Source organism: Canis lupus, chromosome 32, assembly GCF_048164855.1.
Source record: "Canis lupus baileyi chromosome 32, mCanLup2.hap1, whole genome shotgun sequence".
NCBI classification, from domain to species: Eukaryota; Metazoa; Chordata; class Mammalia; order Carnivora; family Canidae; genus Canis; species Canis lupus.
Window position 1 is genome coordinate 15,464,037 of NC_132869.1, and position 16,593 is coordinate 15,480,629.

General features: G+C 42.1%; 1 long non-coding RNA gene across 13 annotated transcripts in view; it reads left to right on the top strand.

Annotated features, from left to right (window-relative positions):
• LOC140622624 (uncharacterized) overlaps positions 1-16,593 on the top strand; it is a 177,262-nt gene that overhangs the window by 49,757 nt on the left and 110,912 nt on the right. For all 13 annotated transcript variants that reach the window (XR_012022321.1, XR_012022320.1, XR_012022316.1 and 10 more), the window contains exon 2: positions 14,533-14,721. This is a non-coding gene — a long non-coding RNA (uncharacterized lncRNA). The remainder of the gene's footprint in view (positions 1-14,532; positions 14,722-16,593) is intronic.

Genomic DNA, 16,593 nt, shown 5'->3' on the forward strand with positions numbered 1-16,593 from the left:
GTGTATATTTGTTTTAAGTAGATAGTGCCAAACTCTTCACAGATGGTTATTCTAACTGACACTCCCTTCCGCAATACAGGAAAGTTCCTATTTGTTCCACGTTCTCTTTAATGCTTGATATTAAAAAATTTAGCTATTTTGGTGGGTGCATTGGTATTTTATTGTGGTTTTATTTTGTATTTCTTCAATAACAATGAAGTTGATGAGGAATACCACTTCATGTGTTTATTGGAGCCGCCTGGATATTCTCTCTTCAGATGTGCTTATTCAAATCTCTTGCCCAGTTTTCTTCTGGCTACCTGCTTTTAAAAAATCTGATTTGGGGATCCCTGGGTGGCACAGCGGTTTAGCGCCTGCCTTTGGCCCAGGGCGCGGTCCTGGAGACCCAGGATCGAATCCCACGTCGGGCTCCCGGTGCATGGAGCCTGCTTCTCCCTCTGCCTGTGTCTCTGCCTCTCTCTCTCTCTCTCTCTCTCTCTCTCTGTGACTATCATTAAAAAAAAAAAATCTGATTTGTAGGAGTTACTTTTATATTGTGGTTAGGGTCCTTTGTTGAAATGTGTTCCAAATATATGTTTTCTCACACTTTGGTTTGTTTTTATACTTCTGTATAGTGTCTTTTCATGCCTCTAAGTTCTTAATTCAAAGACAGTCAACTGTATAATTCCCATCTTCCCTTTTATAATTTTGGTTTTTTTGTGTGTGTTCTGTTTAAGAAAAATTTTCCTGATTTGGATAGCAAGAATCTCCTCTATACTCTTTTAACAGTTTTTCGGTTGCTGTTTGTTTGTCTTTCACATTTGGGCTTACAGTCTATCTGGATTTGAGTTTTACATAGAATGAAGTAGGAGTCAAATTTTATTGTTTTCATAAGGGCATTCCATTGTCATCCTTTGGTGACAATATTGTTCTTTCCTCATTGCTCACAGTGCCACTTTATTATTTTTTTCAAAGTTCTTCTTTTTTTTTTTTTTTAAGTAAACTTCATGCCAACCATGGGCCTCGAACTCACTACCCTGAGATTAAGAGTCACATGTTCTACCAACTGAGCCAGCCAGGCGCCCACCTTTATTTTAAATCAATGTTCCTGTATGTATATCTATTTGCCACTAATCTATTTGTCTATAAACTTTACTTTCTAGAGGGTATTAATTTTATTTATTTATTTGACAGAGAGAACACAAGTAGGGGGAGTGGCAGGCAGAGAGAGGGAGAAGCAGATTCTCCACAGAGCAGGGAGCCTGATACTGAACTTGATCCCAGGACCAGGACCTGAGCTGAAGGAAGACACTCAACTGACTGAGCTAGTCAGACTGATTCTGAGAAGTTTCCTAGTTGTCCCAGCTATAAGTGAAATTGCAGAAACAAAGGCAGTCATTAGCAATTCATGTTCTCTTTTCCTCCACCCCTGGTCCTCTCAAATATCTCTCTTATTTCCAGGAATCTACCTTCTCTCTTTCCTGTTTCTACACTCTTCCTTCTCAACTAGATTCAGAAAACTTTGCAGAGACCAACAAAAATAATGATAACACAACCCTTTCCAGGGCCATTGGCATTTTTTAAAGGTCTCCTTAGGATAAGATTCCTCCCAAACCAAAAGGAATGGGTCTCTCATGGTAGGATGTTGAAATTTAAGGCAGCCACAGATGGTTGATTTGTTCATCTGTAATAGGGTGAAGCAGGACTGGTTGACATCTTGTTCTGCAGTTCAGAGAAGTCACCTAATTAATGTGTGGGAAACAGGAATAATTAGTATCGGAAGATATATTTCTGATTTTTTTTTTTTTTTTTGGCGAGGGTGTGGGGAGCTTTCTTAGTGACCTTTAAATTTTACTAAATGAGTAATGATTTATTCAGCTTCCTGCAAAGATTAGCTCTTCTCTTAATTAATTGTTATGGAATTGCATGACTAGACTGCAGGCCTTCATTTAAAACTCTTTTAAGCATAAGTGAAAAGATAGAAAGGCCTTAAGGTGGACCTTCCTTCAGCAAAACATTACTTGTCTCCATCTGGTTCCTTTAATGAAATGTTATCCTACATGCTTCCCCCTGCTAGTTGTGGCCCCAAGACTTGTGCTTCAGCTGCCTGGGTCATTTCCTATTAAGGAATCTTAGGAAGACCTAAGTGACTCCTTTCTTTATTTTGGGCCCCGCTCCTGGCAGGGGTCAGCTGACTAAGATGTAATGCAAGGCTTGCACCCTGTTACCTACCCCCCTTCTCCTTCTAGATTCCATGTGGTTAGATCAGACTATATAAGATTCAGTTCACTTTGATTCAGTTCTCTTTTTTGAGCACCTTCTGTATGCTGAGCACTGAGGTATGTACCAGGAATACAGAGGCGAATCAGGTAAAGCAGGATTCCTGCCCTCGTGGTGCTTATATTCTAGTGGAAGGCTGGACATAAAATAAATAATGACAATTATGAGGAAAGTTTCGGAGGACACCAAAGCTACTCACATTACACATTACATGCAGGAGGGAAGGCAAATGTCAGTCGAGGGCTCTTACCGCACTTTGGCTCTAGTTACCATAAAATTCAGACAACCATGGCTCTTTTTCTCTAACCCACAAAATTTAATTACACTTAACAAACATTTATTGAGCAACTAATTGATAGGAGGCATTGTGGTGCATGCTAGGAAAACAGGACTTGGAGAGGAGGAGCAGAGCCCAAAGATGAGTAGAATTTGATTCCTGATTTCAAAGGGCTTGGGATTTAGGGATGGGGATGGGTAATAGGACACAAACATGAAAGCAATGCAAAATGTACTCTAGGAAAGGCAAGTGTAACAAGTGAATGACTTTGAACTTAGGGGAAGGAGATGCAATTGAGGGGAGGCATTGTGAAATGCTCGATAAGGAACAGATATTTATGGTGATTCTTTATGGGATGGTCTTTTTAGGTTCCCAGCCCCAATTCCAACATGGGTAGGGGAGGGACAGGGGAGTTCCCTCATGTGCAATACCAAACAATTTACAGACGTCAGTAGAGAGTCTGAGCAATCAATTCAATTCTGACACCATCTATCCTGAGATGGCATCAGATTCTACTGGTTAAGGGCTCAGTCATACAAGAGTGCCCTCTACCCCCTACTTCAGATACCATTTGTAAGCCCTAGGCTGTTACCTGGGCTTCTGACCAATTATAGATTGGAGGTTCCAATGACTGTCTCCTTAGATTTGATTAATAGGCTAGAGGATCTCACAGAACTCAGGGAGACAGTTACCATTTACCAGTTTATTGAAGGATATAATAAGGGGTATGGATCAACAGCCAGATGAAGAGATACATAGGGCCAGGTACAGGGAAATGGTGTGGAGCTTCCAGGTGTGCCATTCTCTCCACACCCCAAGTGTTCACCATCCCAGAAGCTCTCTGAACCCAGTCCTTTTGGGTTTTTTAATGAAGGAGCCATTACACAGTCATGATTAAGTCATTGGCCATTGGTTGATTCAACCTCCAGCCTCTCTTTCATATGTGGGAAGTAGGACTGAAACTTCAAACCCTCAAATCACCTGGTCATTTCTCCTGGCAACCAGCCCCTCTTCCTAGATTATCTAAGGGCTTTCCAAACGCTATCTCATTAACATAACAAAAGACATCTAATTCACCCTTGTTCAGGAAATTCCAAGGGTTTTGGGAACTGTGAGCCAGAAACTGTGGAGGAAGATCAAATTCACCTAAGACATATAAATTTTGGTTATTCAGATTTCTTGTAAATCACAGTATCATGGATGGGCAGGGTTTTAATCAGAAATTATGGGGAAAGGCTTCTGGGTGGAAGGCGTGGCATGAGTAAAGATTCAGAATCAGGAAGCTATAACTGTGTGTGTGTGTGTGTGTGTGTTGGGGGTGGGGGGTGGGTGGGAAAGTAGAGGCTGGAAATGTAGGTGGGAAGACCACAATATGAAAGGCTTTACATGGGGGATCCCTGGGTGGCTCAGTGGTTTAGCGCCTGCCTTTGGCCCAGGGCCTGATCCTGGAGTCCTGGGATCGAGTCCCACGTCAGGCTCCTGGCATGGAGCCTGCTTCTCCCTCTGCCTGTGTCTCTGCCTCTCTTTCTCTCTCTCTCTCTATGTCTATCATGAATAAATAAATCTTAAAAAAAAAAAATGAAAGGCTTTACATGAAAAAGAGGAAAAGAATGCACATCTAATTTGATTGGCAATTGTTATGGAGGGAGAAGGTGCATTATTGGAACTCTGTGCATGGACACGTTTTTCTGGCCATGGAAGAAAGGGTGGACGTGTTGAGATAATTATTTGGAGGTGATTGGGATGCCTGGGTGGCTCAGCAGTTTGGTGCCTGCCTTCAGCCCAGGGTGTGATCCTGGGGTCCTGGAATCGAGTCCCACATTGGGCTCCCTGCATGGAGCCTGCTTCTCCCTCTGCCTATGTCTCTGCCTCTCTCCCTCTCTGTCATGAATAAATAAATAAAATTTAAAAAAAAAATTGTTTGGAGGTGATTGAAATAGGCTTTGCATAAGGGCCTATGAATGTTAGAGGTGAGACAGGAAAACTAAAGGGATCCCATGAAAAAAAAAGTTGTATTTTTTTCCCCTTTGCCTCTTTTCCAGCTTCTATTCTTACTAGGGCCTGCACCCCCACCCCACTCTACACAGCCTTGTAATGCAAATAGTGTATGTCCTCCTTGTAATGGACAAAGAGGTAATGGTAACTTTGGAGTCTTCCAGCATAATAATGTCTAAGCAGTGACCCGGCAAGGTTGCCACACATTCTCTAAGACCATGAACTCCAAACACTTTGATGCCAAGACCTCTGGCTTCAGGAAATAAGTGACTTATGGAGGACATCTGGACCCTGTCCTTGTTTTAACCAGTTCCTGGATGCCTAAGAGAACAACAGACCACAATTGCCAATAAAAACCCCAGGCCCCAAGCAAAAATGAAACTCATGCTCTTTTTCTTTTCAGAGTCTCCTGGATGGTCTATCCATCTCTCTCTCTAACTCCAGTAACTCTGCTTTCACTTTCTGCTGGCTCATGTTTGATTTCTATCCTGCATGAAGCCAAGGACCCTTTTTCCTAGCCCTTTGGGACTCCTTCTGGGTCCTCAGACCCAGACTGCCTGCATCAGATAGGGTAGGGAAGGAACACTGTGGACAAAGGGGCACAGAATTGAACTATAGAATGACCCTTCCTTCTCTCTCTCTCTCTCTTAAGATTTTATTCATTTATTCATGAGAGAGACACACACACACAGAGGCAGAGACATAGGCAGAGGGAGGAGAAGCAGGCTCCATGCAAGGAGCTCAATGTGGGACTTAATCCCGGAACTCCGGGATCATGCCCTGGGCCAAAGGCAGATGTTCAACTACTGAGCCACCCAGGCGTCCCGACCCTTCCTTCATATTCCAAGATGATTCTATGATTTTGAGCCTTAGTAGCTGGGAGAAAGATGGTGTCTAAAGTGGGCAATTATAATTTGTGTGTATGATTTTCCTGTATCTACTATGTGAGGATATATAGGAAGCAGATTCTTATTTTCCAAAGAGAAAAAGAGGAAGCTAGAAGGGGCTAAGCCTCTCATTGGCTCCAGGAATCTAGGTGTAGGCACTCGACACAGGTTTAGTCAATTCATCTGTTGAGACACTGAATCTGGGACATTGACGTGGGGATCCAGGGACACACCTCCCATAAAAGCAAAGCCATTTGATGCCCCTGCACTCACCTTGCCCAGTCACACTGAGGCTCCTCCCCATCTTGACTATTATCCACTTGACTACAGAGGCCTAGGATATGTCCCTGTCTTCCCTTACCTGTTTTTCCTGGGCCAACATTATACCTTCCATGTTGATCCTACTGTAGGGTGGTGAACAATCCTGCCTGTGGCCACCAGCAGCCCAGACCAGGGCTCATCTCTTCCAACGTTAAATGAGTTCAGAGGCTAGAGATGTTGACTCACTGTTTTCAGTGTGTGTTCCTTAGCCACAAACACATTTTTAAGGGGAAGTGGAAGCAGTGAATTTTAACCTTTAGCTTTCTGGTTGCTGAATAAGTAAGTGGACAGCCTTGAGACAAGATATCTTAAGTACATATTTCCAATGCACTATTTGCATAGTCATCCATTTCCTTTATAAATACGTGTCGTGGCAGGAGAACAAAACCATGTGTGCCTGACTTCCATTATGGCCAGCTGGCAGCCAGGAGGGGGGATGGGAAAGGCCTTGTGGAAGGAGCTTATGGGGGTTCTGGGATCAGGGTTCTAGTCCCATCATTAATACCATGTAGAGGTGTGGTCGTTATGGTGAACTCTTCATTTGTCTCCTCATTTATAGTAAAATCATTTTGGCAGGCTTTAAAAGTCACACTAGCTGCTTTTACTTCCCAAACATTTCCAGCTGTCCTTAAATGCCATCTAAATGCACTTCCACGATGCAGCCTGCTGAGCTTTCCTCACTGCACAGGAATATTTGAGCAAGTTGAGAATTTGACACTTCCTCTGCTTCCTTCCTGTCCCTGACTGTATTGAAGAAAATAAGCCATAAAGAACAGAGGGTTGGGATAAGTGAATTGGGAGAAAGGTATTCTGGGTTCTGGATTTAACTGAGGAAGTTTTTCCATTTTTCTGCCTGGGGGATTAATGAAGGTGATTTTTTTTTCTTTCTTTAGAACTGGGAAAAATTGATAATTTGTAAATTGCTGCATGGATTTCAAAATTTGAACCTTTTCTGGTGTCAGGATGACTGAATAAAAATGATCTAGGAGGCTGATTAAAAATATAGCCTGGGGTGCCTGAGTTGAGCGTCCAACTCTCAATTTTAGCTCAGGCTCAGGTTGTGATCTCAGGGACATGGGTCAGGCTCTGCACTCAGCGGGGAGTCTATTTGAGATTCTCTCTCCCTCTCTCTCTGCCCCTCCCTCCTCTCTCTCGCAATAAAATAAAATCTTTAAAAAAAATATATAGTTCCTGAAGTTTGGATTGGAATCCAGGCATCTGTATTTCTTTTTTTTTTTTAATTTTTTTTTAAATTTTTACTTATTTATGATAGTCACAGAGAGAGAGAGAGAGAGATAGAGGCAGAGACACAGGCAGAGGGAGGAGCAGGCTCCATGTACCGGGAGCCTGATGTGGGATTTGATCCTGGGTCTCCAGGATCATGCCCTGAGCCAAAGACAGGCACTAAACCGCTGTGCCACCCAGGGATCCCTGGGCATCTGTATTTCCAAAAAAAAAAGGTTTGTGGTCTTATTCCAATGCACAGCCAGGCTTGGACACTTACGGGTTCTAAAGTTGACATCCTGAATCTTGCAAAAATATTGAAACTTATTTGAATGAACAACAATTAATGGCCTCATTTGTTCACTAATATTGTTCTTTGCATATGTCTTTTTTGTCTACAAGCTTGAACGATTGAGGGCAGTGGCTATTCTTAGTTATCTTCGTAACCTCGGTAACATCCAATAGGTATTAATAAGTTATCATTAAATTAAACCAGAAACACTGTGCACATTTATCCAGTTCAAATGAAGGCAATGGTATGTTCGGTTTTTTACACTAACAAGGGCTGCCTGGGTTACCTGTTCCTGTTTGTTTTTACTTTCATGGTAGGGCTTCTTCCCCCTTCTCCCTCTTGCTTTTGCCTCTTGCCTTTTTTCCTCTGCTACTCCCTATTGTGTTTCTTGCTATAGAGAACTGCATGACAGTATGAAGCCCCAGAAGAAGCTCGTATTGGTGTGAGTGGCTGGTTGGTTATCTCAGCCAAGGAGGATTAGAAAACTGTCTTTGGATTCTCAGTCCTGTCTTTTCACTAAGCCAACAATTCCACCTCTCTTCCATCCTGTGAATAAGACAACACAGGATGTTCTTGTTTGTTTGTTTGTTTCCTTCTCAAAAACACAGCCCTTCTGCAGGCGACCTCACTTCCCATGTAGGTAGGTGGTCCTTGGCACCCTTGGGGTCTTGCATCACAAAATGACTGCAGTTGCAGAGATAAAGGCAATGAAACAAATGCTATCAAGGCTTTCTTGGAGCTCCTAGTAAACGGATTTACAGGCTGCAGCTACAGCACAAACTGAAACAGTAATTGACCCTGCTGACCGCCTGTGATTATTCAAGGTGCAGTAATCTCAAGGGGCCTCATTCATCTCTTTGCTGGAGTTTTAGCTGACTGCAGAATAATTACTGGGAATTCCAGTTAAGACTTAGAAAGATTTGTCACTGGCTGGTGGGTACCACTGGCTTAGTAAAACTCAACATACTTATAATTAGTATAAGCCTGCTACAAGTAACCTCTTGTTAAAATGCAAATTATTAGAACATCTATTACCAAATAAGAAAAGTTTTAAAAAAAATATTAGGGATTCCAGGCACAGGAATGTGTGGTGAACTTGAAAAGCTTGATGCCAATTATGTGCTTCACTGAATTAAAATGAATTGATGTTATTAATAAAGACTCAAATGATCTACCCTGCCAGCCCAACCTTTTACCACCTTGCATTTTATTAGAACTGAACTTTTCAATTAAGATCTGTCTTCCCACACTTACCAAATTGAGTTTTCCAGACTTATGATTCAGTCACAGAAGCTTCAGGAACATGGTAGGGGCTTGGGTGGGAGTAGAGGTGGTGGGTCATGCCCAATTTGCCATGACAGCTTGCTAGTCTCTAATGCCATATTTCAACTTCGTTCAGAGTAATGTGGTCCCTTGTCTAGGTCCCTGACACTGAATAATTTATTCAATAAAATAGTGCAATTTAAAGGAAAGTGAATGAAGATGTTTACACTTGGTGGCAGCTCTCTAAAATAATATTTGCAGTGAAAATTGAGATGAACTGGTCTTTATTTTGCTAAGAAGAGAAGGAATAGGTAGGAATAAAAGTGTTGAAAGACCTCTTATTATTCTTGACTTAGTTTGTCCTATGAAGAGCTTTTCCAGGCAAATGGGAAAACATTCAATTTGAAATTCTGCCTAGAAACTAGATTGAGGGACTCCTGGGTGGCTCAGCAGTTGAGCGTCTGCCTTGGGCCCAGAGCGTGATCCTGGAGTCCTGGGATCGAGCCCTGCATCAGGCTCCCTTCATGGAGCCTGCTTCTCCCTCTGCCTGTGTCTCTGCCTCTCTCTGTGTCTTTTATGAATAAATAAATAAAATCTTAAAAAAAAAACTAGATTGATTTGCTGATGTTTGGCACATTAATTATTTTATAAGTAAATGGAGATATAATTTTAAGGCATGAGTCAGCACTTCTTAAAGGATCCAGAGTATGTTTCTTCTGATTCGGGTCTTTTTAAAGTGACATGATTATTTTGGAGGCTCTTTTCCACCTTCACCTCCTCTTTTCTTCAGCTGTGATCCACCTATCTTACCGGGTTACTCAGAGTTGGGAAGAAGTGCAGTGGCACTGCTGGCCATCCTCACTAGTTTATGTAACCACTTCCCTCCCTCTGGCCAGTATCAGTTGGACAAAACTTGTGGTTTTTTGAGGGGTGAGGTGAATTTCTTTGTAGCTCTCGTTTTTTTATTATATGTGCTTTTCAGCTCCCTACCAGTTTTTCAGTGGGATGTCTCTTTCCACTAAATGTTGGCCTTGTGGTGTGTTGGTCTCGTTTCCTGCTGTCTGCCTGGTGCTGTGAACAGTGCCTCGTACCCAGGGACTACATACTGATCCCCCTCTGTCTCAGCTGGTCGGTTCCCCACGCTGAGCCTAGACCATCCCTTCAGCTGTCACCCCCAACACGATCGACTCCCCTCCTCACTTCTGGGTTGTACTCACACTGTTCTCCCTACAGACCCTGCTTCCCCTCACACCTCTCTCTTACTAAGCAAATCCTACCCATCCTACTATATGGGAGATCTGTGTCCTCCATGATGGTTTCTACCAGTCCACAAAGTCCTGGTTTCCATAGTCTGACTGTATCTCACCATCATATGCTGTTCAGATCATGTGCTGCCCCAGGGCCTGGCTTAGTTCTTTCAGGGTTTCACAAGAGATGGTGTTTGTCCTCATGGATTTAGGCCTAGGTGAGTTGCATAGGTCCTATGCCTGAAACTTGACTGGTATGTATGGTCCTTCAAGCAGTAGGCATGGCACAGAGGCCTGCACTGGATGTCCAGGAGATGCTCACTGCTCACTGTCAGCCCTCTTTCCTCATCACTGCCAGGTGTGATGCCTGCCTTACCTGGAATGCTACCTCTGTGGCATTCTTGGTCATGACTTCAGGTCAGATCAGAATATGGGTAACATTCCCTCCCTCAAATTTCCTAAGCTTCCTCTCATCTTTTTTTTTCTTTCCAGATTTTATTTATTTATTTATGAGAGACACAGAAATAGAGAGGCAGAGAGACATAGGTGGAGGGAGAAGCAGGCTCCCTGTATGGAGCCTGATGTGGGACTCAATCCCAGGACCCCGGGATCATGACCTGAGCTGAAGGCAGATGCTCAACCACTGAACCACCCAGGTGCCTACTTCCTTTCATCTTTCTGGATAGTACAGCGGCATGTACAGAGAGGTTGCATTCTTAATGGTTGGCTTTTTCCTGGTGGCCTGTGTTCTAGCCTGAGCCCAGTTGCTTCTTTCTGTCTCTGGCTGCTTTTGCCTTTTCCTCTCTCTTTCCACCCATAATATAACGTTAATTTTTTTAAAAGGTACATTTTGAATTTGGTCTGTAACCCTCCTATGCATGAGACCAGTCACTCTCTATTAAAAAAAAAAAAAGCTTTTATAATTTGTACTTTTCCCTGTCATACTGACCTTCTCTGCACTTAGTTCAAATTACTGGGCTTTTATTGTATTGAGCTACTCTTTCACCCTTACATTTCAAAAAATGCCTTTTTCTGTCAAATTTTATTTAGGAGGGTTAACCGAGGAATATGACTATATGTAGAATGTTGACACCCCATAGGCTCCTTGAAATAGATGACCTTGGTTATGGGTACTGAGATAATTAGCAAAAGAAAATTGACAGAAACCAACTGCTTCCAAGATAGCACAAGGTCGCAGTCAAAGGAAGGACAGCAGAAATTGAACAGACAAGCTGATCAAAGACAAAAGCTTACCAAAGGACTTGGATTTTTTAAAGAGAATCTTTGGGGTGCCTGTTATTCATTCAACAGTAATTCCACAGCGTGAATTGAGTAACTACTATATTATCTATCTACTATATTGTTCTAGGCACCGGTATTATGGAGAAATGAGACAGGCTGAGTGACCTGCTCACAGTCTAGCAGGGTGGGAGTCAGGGGAGTGGCAATAGTCGAATATATAAAAAGGTACTGTTATGGGGAGAAAGGGTGGTAAATTTAGTTTTGAGTTCAAAGTACCTAAGTATATCTAAGTGGGACTACCACTAGGGGTTGATTTGCCCGTTATAGAGATGTTCAAGCGGGCATCGCATGGATAGCCATTAGTGAGCTTGCAGAAAGGCTGGCCGTTTGGACTAGATGAGCTCACAGAGCATATGAATGTTACTCTATTTATGCTCACAATCGCTCAGTGTGATACCTTGTCTTCAATAATACTCATGGAAGGGGGTGAGGGATTCTGTGAGCTTCTCAGCCCTTGGCCATAACACCTTCCTCTCAGAAGCAGAAACCACAAAGGAGATGTCTCCTTTCTGTAATCAAGGTTATGAAAGCAATTAAAATGTTCCATGGCTTATTTCCTGCCTTTCTAGACTGCTTTGTAGATTGACATCTGGAATGGCCTCCAACCTGGCAGCCCTGTTCTAATTGAAAGAAAGGGGAAATGTTTATATTTCTTAGGAAAAGAATGCAACACCACTCTCTTTTTCTTAAAAAAAAAAAAAAAATTTAAAGCTGTTGAAGGATGGGGGGGAACAGTTTTACCACTTCAGTAAATTTGAAACAATAACTTTTTTCCTTGTTACCAAAATACAAACTCATCACAGAGAATTCAGACAATACAGATAAGGGAAATAATGCAATAAAAATCCACCATCCTGACATAACCACTGCTAAAAAAACATCTTGGCCTTCTGATCTTTTTTTTAAAATGAACATATTGATATATATTTCATAAACAGTGGGCTCACACTATGCATACTGTTTTTGTTTTTGTTTTTTTAATTTTTATTTATTTATGATAGAGAGAGAGAGAGAGAGAGAGAGAGAGAGGCAGAGACACAGGCAGAGGGAGAAGCAGGCTCCATGCACCGGGAGCCCGACGTGGGATTCGATCCCGGGTCTCCAGGATTGCGCCCTGGGCCAAAGGCAGGTGCCAAACCGCTGTGCCACCCAGGGATCCCTGCATACTGTTCTATAATCTGCTTTTTTCATTTAAGAGTTGTATTAGTATGTTTTATCAGTTTAGAGGTTGTAAGCATGAGTTCACTTTACTTCTAATATTCTAGTCGAATTACTCTGTGGCTCCAAAATACAGGATTATCTTTCTTGGGATGCCTGGGTGGCTCGGTGTTTGAGCATCTGCCTTCGGCTCAGGGAGTGATCCTGGGATGAGTCCGGCATCGGGCTCCCTGAAGGGAGCCTGCTTCTCCCTCTGAGTGTGTCTGCCTGTCTCTCTGTGTCTCTCATGAATAAATAAAATCTTCAAAAAAAGAAAAATAATATCTTTCTTTCATTTCTCTCTCTTTTCTCCCTTTCTTTCCTGTCTCAGAATTTGAGCTCACACATCAGGGTAAGAAAACCCAAGGGTATTTGCTTAACTCTGAGACTCAGTGTTGGTCACTGTCCTGCCATGGAAAAAGACTAGAAAATCTGTAGTCAGGGGAACTGTTCCATTCTCTTGGGTGTTGCTGTTCTTTTATTTTTAATTCCAGTGGAGTAAATATACAGTGTCATATTAGTTTCAGGTGTACAATATAGTGATTCAACAATTCTATACATTATTCAGTGCTTATCACCGTAAGTGTGCTCTTAATTTCCTTCACTTATTTCATCACCCATCCCCCACCCACCTCCTCCCTGGTAACTGATAGTTCGTTCTCTATTGTTAAAAGTCTGTTTTTGCAAAAAAAAAAAAAAAAAGTGTTTTTTTGGTCTCTTTTCTTCCTTTGTTCAATTGTTTTGTTTCTTAAGTTCCACATATGAGTAAAATCATATGGTATTTGTCTTTCTTTCATTGACTTATTGGCTGTTGCTGTTCTTGATGCTTCTGTGTTGTACCTGACCACTACCAAAAGGTCTGTGGTGATGTGGGCATACTTGCCATTGACACTGATGGTCCAACAGCCTGGGATAGTCATTGACCACTGAAGAAAATGACTTTTGGAATGATGTACACCTTAGCTCAGAAACAGTTTTTCCAAATACTATTGGAGGGGGCAGGGGAAAGTTTTTTGTTTTGTTTTGTTTTGTTTTTGTTTTTTTGTTTTGTTATATATTACATTCAGCTGGGTTGTACTGTCTGCTTGGGCTCCTACAAACATACAATCACACAGTTGCAGGTTGGGTTCCTTAGAAACAGACACTAAAATGGAGTTTGGAAAAAAAAAATGGAGTTTGGGATTTAAAATGTTTATTGGGGATCAATACCTGAGAAAGGAAAGGGGAAGAAGCAGGATTGGGCAGAGAGAGAAACTGAACTGTAGTTGTGGGTCTGAGAAAGGCTCAGCCAGCCTACTGGGGAGCTCTGGAGTGAGTATTGCCCATTGGGGTTGTACCTCACTGGACTGAAATAGCTGAGCCTTTGTACCCCTGTCTCACTCAGTCTTTGCACTGGCGCTGTCTCAGGGAAGGACATGACCTTGGCCAGGCAACTCTCTGTAGCTGGGGTACACCTGAAAGATCCCTGCTCTCCCTGAAGTTGGGGAGCAAGTCCTTCCCTGAAGAGGGATCTGCATGGTGCATCTCTGACCTACTACAGCCCATAGTCTCCTTGGCTCCACTTCTTCATATATTTTGTGGGGAGCAGCTCCCCCAGGTCATAGCAATTGTTATTACTTTCCCTCTTCTATAGTCCACTGAAGATTTCTGTCACCTTCATTGACCAGGTCTGCTAGCCTCAGGGACTTATGTAGTGGCTTGAACCTGATACTCAGTGGTCTGAGACCTTGGAAACTATGCCCTTCTCTGGCACAGTTTGTTGTATCTGTTTGTTTATAGTCATAATCAGGCAAGGGAGGGCCTAGAGGTGTCCGAATAAATTACCTGAATGCCACCCATATTCTTCCTTGGCCCTATTTTGTAACAATATTCCTACCTTATTCTCATGATCAAGGATAATTACTTTATTAAGATGATGACTCCTCTTTCTGCTGAAACCAGCGGGACCAGGCAGCAGCTTATAGTTCAATGGGGATTTTGCTAGTTCTCTAGTAGGAGTTTCTTCTCAGGGACCAGATCTTAAACCCTGTGGGACACATAGTTGTGGGGATAGGAGACACATATTTTTTAATTCAGTTATTGGGAGTAATGGTAAGTGGGGTTATTTTTACTTCACTCTTCTTGTGCCCAGACCTGTTTATTCTTTCTACTGCAGACAGTGTCATGCAATGATATTTCATGTAATGTCTATACTGTGTCCTGGAAGATGGCATCTTATTCTATCAGAGTATTACTTCTGAGATGACACTTTCTTTGTGACTTTCACAGGTTTATCCAACATTCTGTTAGGCCCCAGCTCTGGATATTGAGGAATAGTATATGATCAATGGATTTTGTGATCATGGACCTACTTCTAATCCTGGCAAGAAGAAATATCTTACCACAAAATACCAAGTGACCATATATCAGGATTTGCCAATCATGAGTTCCATCAGACCTGACAACACATATGACCAGGTGGGCATAGCTATCTGTTGTAATATGAAAATTGTACATCTGAGAATGAGCATGAGCAAGATCAAGAGGTTTTCTGCTTCTTCCAGGGCCCTGTAGCATGCCAGGAGTTGTTTTTCAAATAGCATCTAATTCCCTATGACAGATAGCATGACATTGCTCTAGAGCCCCAAACCATGGCATCCATCACTGTTTTTTTTTTTTTTTTTTTCCATCACTGTTTTAACAGCACCCCTTCCCAGTTCATATCCCAAGTCTAATCTCACCAGTAACCTCTAGTTCAGATGGTATAACCTTGCTTTAGAGTCCCAGGGACCTATACTGTGATTCTCTCACTGGAGCTTGTCACAAATTCCAACAAGATTTTTTTTTTGCCAACCATTGGTACCTGTGTTATCATAGGGTCTGCTGGATCATATGGCTTAAGTGGCAGGCTATTTCACTGCAGTTTAGACCTTTGAACTCTTTCTGGCTCTGGGCTGCACTGAAAGCTGGCTGCTCTTGGGTCACCAGGCATATGGATCAGAACAATAGTCCTATTTATAGGTGTACAGTGTGTTCCAATAGAACTTTTGCACTGGTGGAAATACCTGATATCTGTGTTTTCAATATGGTAGCCACTGGTATATGTGGCTATTGAGCACTTGCAATATGGCTAATGCAACTGAGGAATTGAAATTCTAACTTAATTTAATTTAAATTTAAGTATAAATGACCTTGTGTGGCTAAGGGCCGCTATACTGGATATTGCAAGTGCAGAACATACTGCCTCCAGAATCCAAAAGGGCTTGGCATGTTTTCCTTCCTTTTTGTGGTAAGAAGTACAAGAAGCCATACTTTATTTTGAAATAAATTATTGGAGGGGATGTCCAGTATACTCCTGGTCTTTAGAGCCTAACGGTTTTACCAAAATAGTGGTTCCACTTTATGAATCTTCATAGGGTTATGTGAAATGTGTGTTTCTTATGAAATCTAAGTGATAGCTACCTCTTTTGTATCTAGTACAATCAGCATATTATCAACGTGATGGATCAATATTGTGTGGAATGTTCAGATGATTCAGATCTTTTTGAATTCTAGTTTGACAAAGTACAGAGAGTTAACATAGTCCTGAGGGAAAACTATAAATGACTAACATCTCTCTTGCACAAATGCAAAATGTTTCTAATTCTTTTTCCTGATCTACTCATCAAATCAAATCAATAGCCATATACCATGTACCTGATGCCATGCTAATTTGCTGTAGCAGATGTCACATGTGACATATGGTTCCAGCTGGGCTAGTGTTTGGTAGAGTTTGTGGTAGTCTAAATCAGGGGTTAGCAAACTATAGCCAAATGTGACCTGCTGCCTGTTTTTATAAATAAAGTTTTATTGGAACACATAGCCACACCTACTCGCATGTTATCTGTAACTACTTTCACATCACAGTGGGAGAGTTGAATTGTGACAGAAACTGTATGGGCCACAAAGCCTAAAATGTTTGGTATCTGGGCCTTAATAGAACATGTTTGCTGACCACTAGTCTACATTAACCCTCCAGGATCTATCCGGTTTCTGTAGGGGCTGGAGTGGAGAATCAAATGGAGATATTATGGGAGGCAATTACCACTTGATCCTTTACATCTTTAAGGGTGGCACTAATTTCCACTATTCCTGCCCAACCTCCCCCACTGTATTGGGTAATACCAACTGCTAATTGTAAATTTAGCACTGGAGAAATTGCCACCAGGTTAATCTGTGGATCCAGTGATCCTACTATAAACCAGACCCTGGCTATGGCTCCATTTATTACCTATCTCCCATTTATCCCTACTCTCATAAGGGTCCATGATAATATTTCAGGTCTTCAGCTATCAGCTAAGGTCCTCAAAC